This window comes from Python bivittatus, unplaced genomic scaffold (genome assembly GCF_059951505.1).
Source record: "Python bivittatus isolate LINGU-HERP-01145 unplaced genomic scaffold, Pbiv_v1 ctg000700_np1212, whole genome shotgun sequence".
Taxonomy (NCBI): domain Eukaryota; kingdom Metazoa; phylum Chordata; class Lepidosauria; order Squamata; family Pythonidae; genus Python; species Python bivittatus.
Window position 1 is genome coordinate 44,610,620 of NW_028277098.1, and position 17,597 is coordinate 44,628,216.

At 39.8% G+C, this 17,597-nt stretch overlaps 1 protein-coding gene across 9 annotated transcripts in view; it reads left to right on the forward strand.

Annotated features, from left to right (window-relative positions):
* The first annotated feature begins 11,161 nt into the window (after positions 1-11,161).
* Positions 11,162-17,597, forward strand: part of TUT4 (terminal uridylyl transferase 4) — a 54,485-nt gene continuing 48,049 nt past the window's right edge. For 4 of the 9 annotated variants that reach the window (XR_015793459.1, XM_088128442.1, XM_088128440.1 and 1 more), the window contains exons 1-2: positions 11,162-11,675; positions 12,598-12,673. The gene's annotated coding sequence lies outside the window, so the exon portion shown is untranslated. The remainder of the gene's footprint in view (positions 11,676-12,597; positions 12,674-17,597) is intronic. The other 5 variants (XM_088128438.1, XM_088128439.1, XM_007440680.4 and 2 more) reach the window with 4 other exon arrangements.

The following is a 17,597-nucleotide window of genomic DNA, read 5'->3' on the forward strand; positions in this document are numbered from 1 at the left end:
TAAGATTGAAACATAAAGGCATGTGGAAGCATCCTTGAAGCTGATGTGAACCAGACTGGTTGTAAACTCCTTATCACAAACATTCCCATAGCAACCTGGGCATCTGCCCTGAGGGAGGATGCCTTCTTCCTGGCATTTGGCACCTTGAACTAATTTGTTTTTTCTTCTCTGTGACACTATTGTTTTACTAGCAGATAACAGAGGGGCAGAGAGTAACTTGAGAACTATTGCCTATTTATGTATGCCTGCATCATCATATGAATATGTATGCGTATACGTTCTTTTTCCCTTCCCCTTCTTGTAGAACTGTATAAATATCAGAACATCCATTTTGCCTGTAGGGGAGTGCCTCCCACTAACTTCAGGTGGGGTCCCCCTCCAGTACGTACTGCTCAATAAACACTGCAGTGAAGCCTTGATTATTCTGCATTTGTGTCCTGCGTTTTGATCCCACAGAAACTGGTGTCAGAAGTGGGATTCACAGTTTTCGAGCTGCGACCGGAGACGACAGCAGGGCGCCCTTCAGGGTGAGTGTTGTTGTGAGCCTGATCCCATGTCCCTTTCCCGCTGCCAGATAAGGGCACCGTTTAGGTGTGTGTGTAAGGCAACTGTCTGTGTCTAAAAGTCTATTTTGGCTAGGGAGGTTTGTCAGGAAATTTGGGCCATGCCAAATCCTTAGCCGCCCCTGGCTTCCTGCGAGCTTAATTGCGATGACCGGGAGTGTCCAGAAAGCAAGGGAGAATTTGGTCTTGGCAGAGTGAGTGTGTTCCTTTTGTGTCGAGCAGAGGCTGACCCCCGAGACTCTGCTCAAACTCCCTTTCCCTATTGTTTCTCTTTGAATGAAGTTGCTTTAAGCTGCTGAGAGGTAAGGAGGGAAGTGTTAATGGTGTCCAGGCAGGCTGTGAGAGGTTTTTGAGTGAAAGTGTTAAGGATCACATAAAAGCTGATCCTCCCTGGTCGTACAGCCCGTACACGTGAATCAAAGGACCAGAATAATCAACGCAGGAAGGGAAAAGCCGGCAAAAGAGGAACCTCCACATCCCGGACGCGGGCAGAGATTGAAAATTAAAGATAAGTTTAAAAAGGGTCTCTGGGAGGAAAGGGAAGGAAAAAAGAAAAAAAGGGTAATTTGCAAACAAAGCATGCTTTGAAGGAAGCTCCACAAGGAGCTCCTGTTAGATTTATGCAGCAAAAGTTTGGTTTAGAAGTAATTAAATATATGTAACAATGGCATAATGGTACTAAGAGTTACAGCTGTGCTCAGTGGCCACTTTGAGAAGTTGGGAGAAAAACAGACTTTTTGAGTCTCCCACCCAAAGACAAAGAAAAACAATTAAAGCTATTTGCTATTTGGAATACAGAAATTGTTAGGTGAAAAGCAGAAAGCAGAGCCAGCAGCTGGAAAAATAACTTTCAAAAGCTGCAGTCAGACACACAAGCAGATGGAGAGGAAAAAGTTAACAGGGAAAACAAAGAAGCTGCTAGCAAACCATCAACACAGAGACGGAAAGGTTTCAATCTTTAGCACAACTTTATCCCCACTTGTCAAAATTAATTGAGGAGAGAGAGTTAACTTTACTACAATGGGAAGACCCTCTCCTGGAAAACATGCTAACGGCCCCTCCTCTTAATCAACAAAGGGAAACTTTGCAAGATAGGCAATTTGCTCAACCAGCGGTTGAAGCAAGGGTAGGGGAAAGAGCTGCTACAGCCCCCTTTCCCCACCTGGACCAGCAGATTCTACCATTAGCAGCCCCATGGCAACTCACACTAGATTTCACACTCAATTATATCCTATGAAATTGTATACCAAGTGGCACAGGGGAAGTCACAGAAGTACATGTTCCTTGGAATCCCCTAGAATCCAACTGGCCAACAGAAGCTCCAAAACTTGCTAATGGATCAGAGAACTTTCAGCAATCATTTGCAAATGTACATTCCTTTGCTGTTGCTATTGCAGTTATTTATCCGACAGTAATGGATTGGACTAAAATCACTGATGTAAAACAAAAAACTGATGAAAATCCTGGTGATTTTTATGAGAGACTGATAGCTGACTTTAAGAAATATGGGGGAACTCAGGACCCTGAAACAGAAATGCTGAATGCTGTTTGTCAGCACTTTGTTAATCAGCTAGACCCATGGCTAGGAAATAGATTCTAAGAATCCATCTCTGAGGATGGGAAAGTGGATCTCTCAACTAGATCAGGGATGAAGCCACCCATCACTGTCATCGGCAAATGCTTCTGGAGAAAAAGGAAAAGCATAAAGTCAGAATAGCTGCCTTGCAATTATATATGGGTCAAGGGCCCACCAGAAATCCTCAAGATAAATATGTCTATGACAGGAGAAGAGGATCTGGATGGAGAGGAAGCATGAGGCGAGGAAGAGGAAGTTTTTAGAATAACGGAAGGAATTCAGGATGTTTCCTTCCACACAAGGCTACTGGCGAAAGGAGTGTCACCAGAATCAAGCTCCTGCGGGACTCACTGCTACTGCTCCCGCTGAGGATTTATTCAATTAGGAGTGCCCTGGGAGGGCAATTATGGCTCCTCTTCGAGTCACAACCACTGGTCAGGGGGAAGTGAATATTAAATTGGGGTCTCAAAATATTAAGGCATTGGTGGATACTGGAGCAGACTTGTCGGTGATAAGAGCCCAGGATGCTAAGGGAATATTTCAGCCTACAAAAAGAGGAGTTTTAGTCACAGGAATTTCTGGCATTCCTCTTAAACATGTTTGGTTGGAGCCAGCTTTATTTTCACTGGGCCCATTGACTGCTGAACATGCTTTTCTTATTGGCATTGATGGATCCCCAAACCTATTGGGAAGGGACCTCTTGTGTAAATGGAAGTGCCAGGTTGCTTGTCATCCTAATGGTAAACTGGAATTCTTAATTCCAGAGGAGGATGACGTTAATGTACAAAAGGTTCGTGAAGCAGTGTTTCAGCTTTTATCTGTTAAAGTTGTCACATCGCCCCTGCCTTCGTATCTGCAAGCAGCGCCAAGGGGGGTGTGGGCAATTGCAGAAGGGAATTGTGGTTTAATAAAAAGGGCCAGTCCGTTTAAATTGGAGCTCCTTCCAGGGAAATCTGGGCCATGTCTGCCCCAATATCCACTAAAGCCAGAAGCAGAGCAGGGCATAGCGCCTGTGATTGATTCATTGCTCAGGCAACAGGTACTTAAAGATACCTCCAGCTCATGTAATGTGCCAATATTTCCTGTAAAGAAAACAGGAAGTGATCCCCCCAAGTTTTAACTCAGCAACATGGGGACTCAAAAAGACCAGCAGCTTATTTGTCTTACAAGTTGGATCCAGTCTCCCAAGCATATCCACCTTGTCTATGATTCATGAGGTACAGGCCCTTTTAAACCATGGGCATCTGCTACCTAATTCATCATCCCGCCTCACATCATATGACATGCAACTTTTGCAGAATCTAAGTGTAACACTTTCTAAAGCTCCTTTCCAGAATCCAGCAGACTTTGAAATTTACCGTGATGATACTAGTTTCATCACAGAGGGGGGAGAGCGCAAGGCAGGCTATGCAATCACCACAGAACATTCTGTTATAGAAGCCGACAGCATTGACAGTAGCAGAACTAGTAGCCTTACATCAAGCCTTGTCTTATGTAAGGACACAATCAGCTAACATCTATACTGATTCAAGATATGCATGGGGAATAGCTCAAGATTACGGTCAACTGTGGAAAAACGGGGGATTCCTGACAAGCAGTGGAACAGAGATTAAATATGGCCCGTTAATTCGTGCTATTTTAGATCTCATCCAGAACCTGAAAGCTTTAGCAATAGTCAAGGTTAAAGCACATTCAGGAGTTAAAGGCAATGAATTGGCTGATGGGACAGCAAAGCAAGCCGCTCTCAAACCACAGCCAGAGCAGAAATTTTTGCAATTGTTACCCTGCACTGTACCTGCAGATGCAGCTTGGGTGCAGGAATATGCCACTAAGAGAAAAAGAAATGTAAACAGAACCAAGCAGCAAAGGAGGAAGAAGGAGTCTGGAAATTAAAAGGGAAAGTAGTAATTCCCAGGATGGCAGTTAAGCACATGTTAAAGTTGCTACATGATCAAGGTCATGAAGGAGCAGAAGCGTTAGCTCAGAGATTTAAGCAACTTGGGGAGGTGAAGAGATTAATGCAGAAGCACAGAAGATAGTTGGCAACTGTGCAGTTTGCCTGGCCCATTCTAAGGGGAGAGGACTGAGGCCACGTCCTTCCCAGCTGCCTAGAGGGCAGTATCCTTTCCAAATGATACAGATTGACTTTGCTGACATGCCTCCATGTAAACAGAAGAAGCACCTATTGATTGTAATATGAACCTTCAGTAACTATGTAGAAACAATTGGTTGGGGATGGGTAGATGTACTCCCCATGGCACAGTTGGCCATCAAAAGCTCATTTATAAAGGAACTGAAACTGTCTCCCTATGAAATTGTATGTGGGCGACCAATGCCTCTGGGCCTTGGCTCGATCCCCATTCCAGAAGGCGTTCACCCTAACCTATGGTCAAATTACTTACATGCTATACAATCTTTTCAACAGGAGCAGCACCAAACCCAAGAGCGAGTCAGACAACATCGTAATCAGAGTGGGCTACCTGAAACTGAACCATTTGATCAGTTGCAAGCAGGAGATTGGGTGTATTGCAAAGTGCATCAAAGGAAAGACTGTTTCTCTCCAAGTGGAAAGGCCCGTACCAAGTGCTGTTAGTAGCTTACAGCAGTGCAAAGTCTGACCTCGTGGGTTCACTTAAGTCATCTCAGGCGCACTCCAGCTCCAGCCCCAGAAGCAAGCAATACCAAGGACTATGTTCAAAGCTCCTGGGAAACAAACAGATTAAAAGAAGAAAGAAGAAGGGTGAAGTTTTGACTATGAAACCCCGAAGAGCTCTGAAGATAAGTTTTAAAATGGACTCTTGTTGCTAGTTTAATATTAATACTTGGGCTCCTGCAGTCATTTAAATTGTTTACTGTTTACCTCTTTCTTTACTTTCTGCCTCACAGCAAAACTATGGCTCTGTTTACTTTTATGTTTATTATAGCCTATCTGCAAATGCCAGGATATAAGATGCAATACCCACTAGATTGGTTGCCTACTATCAATTCCTATCTGACTTTGGTTCATTCAATAATCCCACCTGGTGAACCCTTCTGTGCTCTCGAGGGAACCAACTGGGATTCTGTGTTTAAAACATGTTTTGTAGGAGTACCTGACCTGTTTCTAAATGTGCTCCATACCATTGCTGCATCACTCCCTACATATAACCCACTTACCCTTGATTACATAGGAAAAACCCTCCTGTATTATCAGTCCACAAACACCAAACACCAGTGGACCAACCAAGCATTATACAGGGTAAAAACCAAGGGCAATTTGCCAGGGACCAACTCTGTGTGAGTAGTTGGCTGTGAAGACAAAAAAGACATGCCTTTCCCTACCAGCTCTTGAAAAATGCTCAGGGGTAATACACCTCACCTCTGTAAGAGTTTCTCGCTACTTATCAAAGGGCTGGTATCTATTGTGTGGAAACTATGCCTTTTCATACTTCCCAGCACAATCCTTGGGAGGCGCCTGCGCAGTTGGGCATTTAACTTCATTTTATGCAGTACCACTTGTTCAAAATTACACTCATCATAAGTCCAGGTGATCGCACAGATATCAGATAGAGGGCCCCCTACTTGACAGTATCTGTGATGACCACATAGGGCTGTTGAATACCAAAGATGTTTACGGGCTTGCTGTATCCATAATTGGAACACCAGGTCTAGCAACCTGTGCTTACCTGGATCTCAGAAAATTGGCCTGTTTAGTTATAAAAAGTATCAACAAGTCCTCAAGTGCTATAGCTCTCCTAAATGAAGAGCAGGAACAATTAAAAACAGCAGTCTTACAAAATAGATTGGCCATTGACTTTGTGCTATTCAAAATGGCCTATGGGTGCAAGGAATTTCCAAGTATGTGGTGCTTTAACCTGACAGACAATTCCTTGCGTGTGAAAGCTACTGTGCAAAATTTAAAGGATCTGGCAAAACATATCACTGAACAAGCCCCCAGTAATCTGTAGAATTGGCTCACCTCTTGGTTGCCTGGAACTGGGTGGCTGAGAAATATACCATTTGGATACCTAGCTCTTCTGGCCCTGGACAATGTTTAATGGGTTTTTAACAATTGCCTCCAGAAGACTGTAAGGCTCAATCCAGTTCTCCACTCTGACCTGGAATTTGACCTTTCTGAAGGTCAAAAGGGGGGAGAGGACTGTGAGAAAAATGAATCTTTGGGTGAAAAAGACAAGTTTTTAGAGGCCTCAGATGAATGGGATCGCCTTAATAAGATTGAAACATAAAGGCATGTGGAAGCATCCTTGAAGCTGATGTGAACCAGACTGGTTGTAAACTCCTTATCACAAACATTCCCATAGCAACCTGGGCATCTGCCCTGAGGGAGGATGCCTTCTTCCTGGCATTTGGCACCTTGAACTAATTTGTTTCTTCTTCTCTGTGACACTATTGTTTTACTAGCAGATAACAGAGGGGCAGAGAGTAACTTGAGAACTATTGCCTATTTATGTATGCCTGCATCATCATATGAATATGTATGCGTATACGTTCTTTTTCCCTTCCCCTTCTTGTAGAACTGTATAAATATCAGAACATCCATTTTGCCTGTAGGGGAGTGCCTCCCACTAACTTCAGGTGGGGTCCCCCTCCAGTACGTACTGCTCAATAAACACTGCAGTGAAGCCTTGATTATTCTGCATTTGTGTCCTGCGTTTTGATCCCACAGAAAAAAAGCTAAAATGTACGCAACAGAGCCTTATAATGCTTACATGCAGATTTCTGTTTTCCAAATGAAATATTGCTCCGTCCTACTTGCAGTAAAGAGAATAATCTCTCCATCAGCTCTTCAGCAGTGGGATTGGGAATAAGTCCTTAAAGCAGTGTTGTCCAAACTTGGCCACTTTAAGATGAGTGGACTTCAAATCCCAGAATTCCCCAGCCAGCATTCTGGGAGTTGAAGTCCACTCATCTTAAAGTGGCCAAGTTTGGACAACACTGCCTTAAAGTATACTCTTCAAATGAAGTCCCATATAGCCAGTGGGATGTTTTGCAGCAATCTTAAAGTTTTTCAGATTAAGTATCCCCTGTAATAACCATCCTTAAAGGAAATGGTGGATGGGCAGTTACTTATCTGGTTTCCCCTCTATTTTTCTCCTGCATATTCTCTTCCTGTTTTTCTGTTTCTTTCACATTCTGTTTACATTTTAAACAACAAAAAAGAAGGAAACATATAAGTTCTGAAAATCTAGCAACCCACTCTAAAGATCAGTGGTATTACAATACATGATCTCCAATTTATTTAATACAGTTTTATCCATACTCCTTTCAAGGAATGGATAGCAGCACAAATACCTCCCTTTCAATTTTTTTTTCCTTATGGGCAATGCTGCAGAATAGATGAGGCTGAGAGAGTATTTGATTACACATATCCAGTGAGGATTTCAACCTGGATTTTAATTTATTTATTTGATTAATTTATATAGCTGCCCAATCAATATGCAACTCAACCAAAAGACCCAGTAGCACAAGAAGGAAAAACAGGAGTCAGCTACAACATACAGTGTAAGGACTGTAACAAACACTATGTAGGACAGACAGGCAGAAGACTAGCAGAGCGCATCTGCGAGCACCAACTAGCAGTTAGAAGACGTGATGAAAACTCCTTAATCTCACAAAACATGGACAGACTTAACCATAGTTTTAACTGGGAAACTGTCAGCATTTTAGACCAAGCTAAATCCAAAAATGCAAGAGAATTCTTGGAAGCTTGGTATTCAGACAAGGCAGCAATTAACAGACACATAGAGATAAACAGCATCTACATACTATTCAAATCACCTCACCAGCAATCATCACCCAGATAAGCAAAGGTTACCACCAGGCATCCAATCAAGCAGCAAACAATACCCTAATCAAGGAACTACCAGAGGGACAAAACAAAACCTCCACCTCCACCAACACTGGCAGGGCATGCCACAGTATATAAATAGAGAGCAAACCCCATCCCATTTTAGCACTGAAGATGTTACCTAGCCGGGTAATGAAATGTTTGCAAGAAAAGCCGCCCAGAGTCCCCCGTTGTGGGGAGATGGGCGGGGACAAATCAAATTAATAATAATAATAATAATAATAAAGAACCAAGCTCAGAGAACCCCAAGGACTCCACAAAATGACATTAAAATTTAATAAAACAGATTGTACCAGGGGCAACTTCAAACAACTAAAAATAATCAAAACCAGTCATAATTGACATAAAACCTCCTGATCCCATGCTTGTGGGAAAAAAATCAGATCTTCAGAGCCTTCCAAAAAGAAGGCTGCGTTGGAGCCATCCAAATCTCAGGAGAAATGCTGGTCCGTAGGACAACCATGGCAGCAAAAAAGACATGTCGCAGGGTCCCAACAGATTACACTGCTTGAGTGACAGGAACTAGAGCATGCTTACCCTGTCAGCTCATATCAGTTAGACAGAAATAATCAGAGACAGGAGGTTCCACATGTAATCAGGCTCCATGCCATGAAGGGCTTTATAAGTGATAACCAGTACCTTAAATTGCACTAGAAGCTTATTGACAAGCAGTACAGCTGATGAAGCAGCAGGATACCTGGGCACCCATAACTACTCACACTGTTGCATTCTGGACCAGTGGAACTTCCTAATGGTCTTTAAGGGCAGCCCCATATAAAGCATATTGCAATAATCCAGACAAGAGGCATGTCTTCTTTAGGTGATCCTTTCAGTCCCTTCTCACATTTGGGTATCTCACAAATTAAAATAATGTGAAATTAAAGGATGGGTGACCATAACAGTGCAACTTTTGTTTGTTTACATTTGATTTTTAATGGATTATTTATTTAACTATTTATGGGGGGATTTTTAATTGTTGATGGGGTTTCTGATTTTAATTGTGAGCCGCCCAGAGTCACCTGTTGGGGGGAGATGGGTGGCATACAAATGTAATAATAGATAATAAATAAATAGATAATAGATAATAGATAATAAACAAACAAACAAACAAACAAGCTAAAATTGAAACTGACTACCTGATGGTAAACCACCTCCCTTACTTCAGAGGGAAGTGGGGTTATGACTGAAAATGACAAATCCAGGGAATCTGGCAAATAAACACAAGCACTCTTCCTCTTCTTCCATAAATGAAAAGAGGAGGGCTGCTGTCTTCTCATCCACCTTGTTTGAAGCCAAAAAAGAGGGGGAGTTGATGGCTATGAAAAGAACAGAGGAAATAAAGTGCTAATGATGGTGGCAAATGTTGATAGAAAAATGGGTGAAGTAGAAACTGGCTAATGTCCAGAGGGAGCAGGCTTGCTTCTTCCTCTTGACACTCTGAAAGCACATTTTTGATCACACCCATGGTCACTTGACTGTGCCTCCATAGTAATGGGTGGTAAAACAGAATAGGTTTTATACACCTGGAGGCTCTTTTTGGCTGGTATTGCAATAAGTAGGGAAATGCGTCTTTTATTGATACAGTTAACTCACTCATGAGTTGGGGAGACATCAGGGCAAGTGGGGAAAGGACCTCTGGTTAAACATTCTTAGCCATGTAATTCACTGGTTGGCCTGACTCTGCCTAATCTAGCTCATTAGGCCAGTGCTTTTCAAAACTGGGGTACCACAATCCTCTAAAATGTTAATTAATTTCAATGATATCCCCATGAATAAAACTAATAATTACATTGGTATTACAGTTGAATAGGAAGTAAAAAACATTACTTTTAATAATTACATGTGGAAAAAATCTATGTGGTTGTTAGGAGTCAAAAACAACTTGGTGGCACATAATCACATGTTAATCTGTATATTACAGGAATTGTCAGACTTTGTGATAATTGTCCACTGTGGACTTTTGCACAGGTAAAACAAAGAGCAAATGATAGAATATTGTCAAAACTTGTTTCCACTTTGTCTGAGCAAGTTTGCAGCTCACTTGCGCCGGTAAAACAAGGAGTAAAGCCCAGTGTGAATTTTTACTGTGTTTCTACTTTGCCTATGAAGCCTGATTAGTTTTTTTTTTAAATGGTAAACCCCTTCCCCCACCTCTATATTGCACACAATCCTTCTGGAGAGGTCCCAACCTATTGTTTGAGAGCCTTTGCATTAGGCCATTAGGAGACAGTAACCCCGTCTGCAGCAGTCTTAGTGGATGATGGATAAGAATAAAAATGTTATTACAGTAATGTCTGCCTGGAGTCAGGCAGTGCTGATGTTGGAATAAATAAATCAGTAAATAATGTGTTGGAGGATATCATACTGAAGGTGTCTACCCTACCTTGAATTAACCTGTTGATAGCCAATGCAGACAATCAAGCCATCATCAACACTTCTATGTTGTTGCTTACAAGTGATTGAATTCTTTGGAATTTATCACAGAATAAAAATACATAGAAGCAGTCAGTTTCAAACACTTTGAAACACACTGTCATTTGGATATAGCTACAATAGCACTCACATTGGTGATTTAAAGTATCTAATGGCCCTCACATTCTGATCTGACAAAATCATCACTTAATCACATGCTACATCTCTCTTCATGGGCTGCATCCTAACATCAGACCCAGCCTGCCTGGAAAACCTACTCACCTTTCTTCTCCCTCTCTAGTGCAGTACTGTATTGTTATTATTATGACATGCATGGTACACAAATCTATTGCATATTTCACATCTGCCTATTTAAAAAAAAAGTTTATCTCTTCATCCAGCCTGCAAGGTATGAATGTTGGAAAAATAACTCTCCCCTCCCCTGCACATTTTCATGAATCTGCTTTTCTGAATGTTTTATATTGCTTGAGGCATTGTTTTATTATGTATTCTATGGGTGTTTTTTTTTTTTTTTTGCAGGGGGCCTCGGAATCCATTTAAAAATGACTTTTTAAATGTAATTGTGCTTCTTTCATCTTCAGTTTTTTATAAATCATTCAACCAATAACGGGCATGGGGGTGACCTGGAGATGTGTTTATATGAACCACCGTGGGAAGTGTCCTCCAGTAGTTTCTTGGCTACAAGCTTCTTAATACGTAAACAGATAACCGTGTTTTCCTTTTAGAAAAACATCAGGCACTGAAGCCAGTCTTTACTATTGCCTATCATCCTTCGCACTTTCCGTATTGATGCACCTGAAGGGCAAATTAAACCTAGGGAAGAACTCTGGGACGACGGGAGAGCTACGCCGCGGACGTCCAGAGGCCTCGCGCAGCGGGGCGAGCCAGAAGCAGTTGCTCAGACGAGAGTAGGAGCTCCCGACCCGGCGCGAGGCATTTCCCTTGTTTTGGAAGCTTCCCAGGTGGAAAGAGAAAGAATTTAAACTCTGAAGGAGGAGGAGGGGAAGGCGGCTCCTCCTTTGTGGCTAAGGGAGCCGTCTGACTTTCTCGGCCCGAGGTAGCCCGGCAGAAGGGAGCCACCGCCGCTTCCTCTCTCAGTCCGGTGTTCCCGTCCTCTCCCCTCCCCCACAATGCAGTGCGCGCCGCGGCTGACATGGCGGCCAGCCCAGATTGAGGCGCTCGCGTCGGGGCCTCCAACTGCCGGAGCAAGACATGGAGGGGGACGCGACCGGGACATCCCTGGGGTGACAGCCAGGTACTTGCGCCCCAAGGGGAGAAGGGGGCCACAGACGATCATCCCCATCCCGCTTTTGCCCAACCCCTGCATGCATTGGCCCCTGCTGGCTCTTTCCTCCTTGGGGTTGAAGTATTTTTCGAGGGGGGTCGTGGGTCTTTTTACGCCAACGCTTCTTCGCCCCCAACTCCTTTAAAGTCGTCTTGGAGGGTCTCTGTTTAGTGGACAGATCCAGTGCCGGGTCCCCTGTTTCCTCAGAGGTCCTCCCAACTAGGGTCTTGGGACCCCACTTTCCTCTCTCTGTTTTGTTTCTGGGGGCGGGGAAGGGAAGGTTTCGAATCAAAGGCCTGAGGGAAGCCGTGTATGCACGCCTAGCAGAGAGTTGTTTGGGGAGTTCGGGGGTTGCTGATTGGAAGAATGCAGAATATTGAAAATCGCCGCTTTTGACCTGCACATGTACTTTGGGGGTTCGTGGAGGATATTTATTCCACGGAAGTCTCCCTATGGATGCGGAGTGGATTTTGTCTAGTGTGGCTCCTATGAAGAGTCGCGATGTCGCGACAGAAGACGAATCTGAGAATGCTACTTGAAGGTTTTGCTAGGAGAAGAGCTCCTGGGACACATTCGAGGGCTTTTTTCTTTAAAATCTTGGGTCTTGCGTGTTGATTTTAGAATTTCAGATCTCTGCAAGTCCCTTAGTAGAGCAGAATAGAGACTAGGGGGTTTATAAAGACTTCTGTGAACAAAAATCAGTTCCCTTCCTTAAGAAGCCTACTGTGTAAAATAAGAGAAGCAATTGTAATTATATTTAAAATTGTGGATGGTTAAGGTTTCTGGCTTTCTGCCATAGTCTTACTTTGTTTTCTCTTTGAATATGCTCATAATAAAAAGTTTTCCTGTCTTCAACCAGTTAAAAGGCTAATTATCTGCATTTTGCAAACAGGAAAACTGAGGCATCCCACTTCACCAAATGTTACAAATTTACCTCATGCCTGCTTTGTACACCACAAAAACACTAGGTAAGGAGTCATGACTCTGTATATATAGTACAGTTTGTGCATGCACTTGTTTTCACTGCATCAGGTGAAATGGCTATGGCCAATTTCACAGTCAAGCCAAAATTGGGAAAAAAACACATCAAAAACCTGTTGTTATATGGGCATGCTTTTCTTTGTGCTCCTGCTTAATGTTAATCCACTGTAATATTCTTTTAACCATATGAAGATGGGCAAAGCATTTTTAAAATTGCAGGGAGTTTGTGTCAACATTTTCTGTGTCAGTGTTTTCAGGAGTTAGTATTTTTTCTTATGTGATAGCCCAACATGGAACTAGGAAAAAATATCTCCCTTGGCTGAAAGGCTATCTGAAAAGGATTAAAGACCTGGCTCTGCCAGTGTGCATGGGTCAACATAAGCTCTAACTGTCCCTGGGGATAGTTAGTGTCCTGAAGACGCTCCCTGAGTTATTTGCCAACTTTCCATCTTCTTGGAAGCTCTTTATTATTAGGATTGTTTTTATATTGTATTTTAATGAATTTTATCTATGCTATAGACCGCCCAGAGGTTTCAATGAGATGGGCGATAACAAATTTGATATATAAATAAATATAAATTTTCTGGCAGTATTCTTCCACTGTATACGATTTTATAGGAGTGTGCATGAATACTTCAGTGACACAGAAAGAATTGGTAATAGTTTAAGAGTCAGTCATCTGCTAAAATAAGAATATTACTGTAATAGAAGAGAGCTTTTAGAAATTTATAACTGCATTTTTGACAGCAAGTAAGTTGGGGTCTTGCAACAAGTGTAGATGTTTTATTAAAATGTTTAGGACAGCAAAATACACAAATAGGAACAAAATTTACAAATGATAATATTGTTCTCTTTATGTGATATTATTTGACTATATTATGGCATGCACTAAGTGGTACAAACTGTATAACATATCAAGAACCCTAAATACGGACAACTCTGATTATAAGAATTTATGAAATCTTTTGGATCAGGCCAAATCTTTTGGGTCAGGCCACAGGTCCATTGAGTACAGCATTGTGTGTCATACAGTAGTCAACCAAATGTACTCAAGAAATTTGTAACCATGTACAGAAAAGTAATAGCCTTCTAACTCAGTTTTTTCCAGCTGCTAGTATTAAAAATATATTGCCTCTGAGTCAGATATCAAGTCTAGTTATTGATGCCCTATATTTCCTATATTTTAAATTAGTAGACATATCCATATCTGATAGTAGCAAATTTTGTAATTTTATTATTCCTTGTATGAAAAAGCGTTTCTTCTAAACACCATTGAAGTTATTTCCCAGTTTCTGGGTGTTAATATTTATTTGCAATAAGTTCATGGCATTTTTATATTTCCAAAGACTGAAGAAATTTAAGAAGCAAAATCAGGTTAACTATACAACAGTGTTAATATTATGTATGATTGTCAACTTACAGCAAGAATACCAATTTTGAGTTGCTTTTTTCCTACAAATGCCACTTTTCCAAAGAAAATAGTGAAGGCCCTTCAACCGCTTTACTATGTGTTGTTTTTTTTTAAGTGAGTAGGTGTGATATGATAATCTTCTCCCAATTTCCTGGTATAGGTTTTTCTGAGGCTATTTGCATAATATGTTTATACCACTGCCCCTAACATGGTGTTTCATTTTCAGGAAACAGTTGCTCCCATGTTTGAATATATGTTAAGGTCTACCTCATTATTACTTTACTTTATTAATTTACTAATTGATTAGATAGTATCTCTGAGTATTATTGGATTAGTATAACTGCCTTTTACAATATATCTTTGGATTTAAAATAAAACAGTGTTTTTTCATGATGTTGTATATAGTGATGGGAATACTATCATGCTTTTAATTTTATTATTGATTTCCAGAAAAAAGTTACATAAATATATTCTTAAAACAACAGTGGAAGGTCAGTTTTTATTTAGTGGAATGTATTTTTGTTAATTGGCAGAAAGAATTAGAGTCTAATGCTAACACTGACTTTTAAATGGGAGATTGAGTTCAAATGTAAGTAGATTTGATAATATTCAGCCTGATTTTGCACCATATTAAGAAAAGAGTAGAAGGTATTAGTATAAATCCAACAATATAAAACAAGAGCGTTTGCTATTAACATCTTTAATTAGGAAGCTGTATAAAAGTATTTCAGATAAATATAATCTGTACAAAAACATATGGTCAAAAGATAACAAAACCTAAATATAATCCAGCAAATCAGTGCATTTAAATATGGAGCTACCTGAATCTGGGAAAGAAGAGCAGTACATAAAAAGTAAAATAAATATTAATATACGAAAGAACGGTAAATCTGATTTTTAAAAGCAAAAAGCACATATAGGTGAAGAGTGCATCAGCCTCATTCATAACTTACCTCTCTGTGATAGGCCACCTCTGCAAGTACTTCTATCCCAGCTGAGGACAGAATTAGTGGTATCAAGGTTTTGGCGGGGGGAAGGGCCCTGAATTCATTTTCTGTATCTCCGTTTCTAAATACAGTCTTCCCCAATTCTTTCTTTATGATTAAATGTGTAGTATGGCTGTTTTCATTTCTAGTTTGGCCTCACCTCTTAGTTATATTTCCATTTTTGCATTTCTTCTGTGAAATCTAAGCCATTTTGCACCTTGTTTTGAACAATTAATTTATCAATTGGACAATCATTTACAGCTTATTTCAGTAGCAAGATCTTGGATTTTTTTGTAATTTTGCTAGTATTTAGGTAATAAAATTACTGCTACTAATTTGTATAAAGGTGTTATGACTCTTAAGAATATTCTTAAGCTTAAAACTGAAGGGAATAAACATGAATATTTCTGTAAAAACTAAAACTATTTATATGGTTACTGTTTACTTATTTTTACTAGTTTATGTTTATCCAGTAATATGGGTTTTCTGCAAAATTTTGAATTGGAAAAATGTTCCTCTGACTTAAGGGGCTTCTGCCTTAGCAGTTTTCATTTTACCCGATTTAATAAAACTATAAAAAGTTACGTTAATTTTATGTGCTATGTAAATGCCAGAAATTTTTCTAAACCAAAGGAGCTGAAGTGAAATAATTGATAGAAATAAGTTAATAAACCATACTTAATATATTTGTATATGCTGTATAACGCTTGAAAATTATTTGTAAAGCCTTTATTTCAGATTTTACAAATCAGTAGCATGCACTTTTCTTATTTAATTCAGGTCTTAACAAAAAATGAAGATACTGCCAATTGTTTATATATTAATTTAACTTTCTTGAAAAGTTGTGAACATAAATCCATGCTTCTTAAAGATAGTCACCTAAAAAAGTAACATTTAATTTTTTTCCTAGTTTTACAATATTATGATTGTGCAATTTGATTATAATAGTGTTCATTTATTATTATAGTTACTTTGGAAAAAATGGGACTTTTCTAAAATTAACAGATCTTTAGAATATAGCAATAGAAAACCTCATGTAGGTAGTCCTCACTTGATGACTACAAGAGAGACCAGAAAATTGGTCATTTAGTGGGGCAGTTGTTAAGCTAGTCACCACATGATTGGACCCAATTTTATGGCCATTTTTACAATGGTCATTAAACAAATCACGTTCATTAAGCAAATCACATGGTTGTTAAGTGAATCACATGGTGGTTAAATGAATCCAGCTTCCCCAATGGATGCTTGTTGCCAGAATTCACTTCACAACGTGATTCTCTTAATGACCATCATAAAAGGTTGCAAATTGTGATCATGTGATCGCAGGTGGGTGCGATGGTTTGCAACAGTCATAAGTGCAAGTACAGATCGTAAAACACTTTTTCCAAGGCTGTTGTAACTTCGAACTTTCAAACAGTCATTAAGCGAGGACTACCTGTAGTACATTTCACCGTCCTCATTTTGTCTTTTAGTGCCCAAGGGACATTATCCTATGTTTGAAGTTAGTAGAGTATCTAATTGTGAACTAAATTATTTTCTTTTTGAATTTGAGTTCATTTAAGCAATTTAGAAGTGGATCACAATTTATTTTTAAAAAACGTTATCATGCTTGTGCAGGCAAAGTGGGAGAGCTGTCAAAAGTTGCTCTGTGCTTTGTGTTTTGTCTATGCAAACTGGTTGTAGACCTGCCCAGGCAAGGCAGGAACACGTTTTGACAGTGTTCCTGCTTTATTTTTGTTTTTTTTAAATAACTCTATTAAATTTTTAAAAAAGAACAATAAAAACTAACAAAAACTAATATTAAGAAAGAGAATAAGAAAAAAAGGAATTGGAAAAAAAGAAAATAATAAAGATCTAAGGTGCAGAAAAGAAAAAGAGAAAAACAAAAAAACAAATTGACTTCTGACCCTTCCCACAACAGATATAAGTAACAACATACATCAAACTCTTGTCCTAGATTTACACATAACTTTCATTATTTCTATTAACCCATATTATTTCTAATCAAACCCATACAACATAATTTCATTTTTTTCTATATCCTGCAAAAAGTTCAAAAGAGATTTCCAGTTAACATTAAAATTACACAATGTCTTATCTTGAATTGAAGCCATCAATTTCGCCATCTCAGCTAACCCCATTGATTTCACCTGCCATTCTTCCATTGTAGATAGTCTTATTTTTCCACCTCTGTGTCTTTAAAAACCTTGGTGCTGTTATCATATATAAAAATAAAGCTATAGATAATATCATATGCTTCCTCCTTTATACCTATAAAAACCTTACCTGTTATCATATATAATAACAAAAAATCCATAAATTTAATAACAAATATATTGGAGTCTTAGTAAACTTTATACACAGATCCTTAAAGCATCATCATTTAATCCTGGTCACAAAAAAAATCCCATTAGTAGCTGCCAAAAGGCTCAGCATATATGTTAACCATAGTCCAATAAATTTCTTTTGTAAACCTTCTGTTTGCTTTTGAAAAGGTTAAACTTAAATAAATTT